The sequence below is a fragment of the Bufo bufo genome, chromosome 1 (assembly GCF_905171765.1).
Source record: "Bufo bufo chromosome 1, aBufBuf1.1, whole genome shotgun sequence".
In the NCBI taxonomy this organism is placed as follows: domain Eukaryota; kingdom Metazoa; phylum Chordata; class Amphibia; order Anura; family Bufonidae; genus Bufo; species Bufo bufo.
In genome coordinates this window covers 839,544,332-839,546,580 of record NC_053389.1, presented here as the reverse complement: position 1 = coordinate 839,546,580, position 2,249 = coordinate 839,544,332, and positions in this window count along the sequence as shown.

Below are 2,249 nucleotides of genomic sequence, written 5' to 3'. Positions count from 1 at the left end.
TTTTCCACATCTCTGCCATGCTAACCCTGCCCTCAGAGGAGCTGGCCGTGACACAGCTGCGTTGGCGACCTCTTGCTCCTCCTCTGCCTTCGCCTTGGGCTTCCACTGGTTCCCCTGTGACATTTGGGAATGCTCTCAGTAGTGCGTCTACCAACGTGCGCTTGTACTCGCGCATCTTACTATCACGCTCCAGTGTAGGAAGTAAGGTGGGCACATTGTCTTTGTACCAGGGATCCAGCAGGGTGGCAACCCAGTAGTCCGCACACGTTAAAATGTGGGCAACTCTGCTGTTGTTGCGCAGGCACTGCAGCATGTAGTCGCTCATGTGTGCCAGGCTGCCCAGAGGTAAGGACAAGCTGTCCTCTGTGGGAGGCGTATCGTCATCGTCCTGTGTTTCCCCCCAGCCACGCACCAGTGATGGGCCCGAGCTGCTTTGGGTGCCACCCCGCTGTGAACCTGCTTCATCCTCATCCTCCTCCACCTCCTCCTCATCCTCGTCCTCCTCGTCCTCCAGTAGTGGGCCCTGTCTGGCCACATTTGTACCTGGCCTCTGCTGTTGCAAAAAACCTTCCTCTGAGTCACTTCGAAGAGACTGGCCTGAAAGTGCTAAAAATGACCCCTCTTCCTCCTCCTCCACCTGGGCCACCTCCTCTTCCATCATCGCCCTAAGTGTTTTCTCAAGGAGACATAGAAGTGGTATTGTAACGCTGATAACGGCGTCATCGCCACTGGCCATGTTGGTGGAGTACTCGAAACAGCGCAACAGGGCACAAAGGTCTCGCATGGAGGCCCAGTCATTGGTGGTGAAGTGGTGCTGTTCCGCAGTGCGACTGACCCGTGCGTGCTGCAGCTGAAACTCCACTATGGCCTGCTGCTGCTCGCACAGTCTGTCCAGCATGTGGAAGGTGGAGTTCCACCTGGTGGGTACGTCGCATATGAGGCGGTGAGCGGGAAGGCCGAAGTTACGCTGTAGCGCAGACAGGCGAGCAGCGGCAGGGTGTGAACGCCGGAAGCGCGAACAGACGGCCCGCACTTTATGCAGGAGCTCTGACTTGTCGGGGTAGTTGCGAATGAACTTCTGCACCACCAAATTCAGCACATGCGCCAGGCAAGGGATGTGCGTCAAACCGGCTAGTCCCAGAGCTGCAACGAGATTTCGCCCATTATCGCACACCACCAGGCCGGGCTTGAGGCTCACCGGCAGCAACCACTCGTCGGTCTGTTGTTCTATACCCCGCCACAACTCCTGTGCGGTGTGGGGCCTGTCCCCCAAACATATGAGTTTCAGAATGGCCTGCTGACGTTTACCCCGTGCTGTGCTGAAGTTGGTGGTGAAGGTGTGTGGCTGACTGGATGAGCAGGTGGAAGAAGAGGAGGAGGAAGCTGAGTAGGAGGAGGAGGAGACAGGAGGCAAAGAATGTTGCCCTGCGATCCTTGGCGGCGGAAGGACGTGCGCCAAACAGCTCTCCGCCTGGGGCCCAGCCGCCACTACATTTACCCAGTGTGCAGTTAGGGAGATATAGCGTCCCTGGCCGTGCTTACTGGTCCACGTATCTGTGGTTAGGTGGACCTTGCCACAGATGGCGTTGCGCAGTGCACACTTGATTTTATCGGACACTTGTTTGTGCAGGGAAGGCACGGCTCTCTTAGAGAAGTAGTGCCGGCTGGAAACAACATACTGTGGGACAGCAAGCGACATGAGCTGTTTGAAGCTGTCTGTGTCCACCAGCCTGAATGACAGCATTTCATAGGCCAGTAGTTTAGAAATGCTGGCATTCAGGGCCAGGGATCGAGGGTGGCTAGGTGGGAATTTACGCTTTCTCTCAAATGTTTGTGAGATGGAGAGCTGAACGCTGCCGTGTGACATGGTTGAGATGCTTGGTGACGCAGGTGGTGGTGTTGGTGGTACATCCCATGTTTGCTGGGCGGCAGGTGCCAACGTCCCTCCAGAGGCGGAGGAAGAGGCCGAGGCGGCGGCAGCAGCAGAAGAGGCCGAGGCGGCAGCAGAAGAAGAGGTAGCAGCAGAAGAGGCAGCAGGGGAGCCTGAGTGAGTTCCTTGTTTTTAAGGTGTTTACTCCACTGCAGTTCATGCTTTGCATGCAGGTGCCTGGTCATGCAGGTTGTGCTAAGGTTCAGAACGTTAATGCCTCGCTTCAGGCTCTGATGGCACAGCGTGCAAACCACTCGGGTCTTTTTGTCAGCACATTGTTTGAAGAAGTGCCATGCCAGGGAACTCCTTGAAGCTGCCT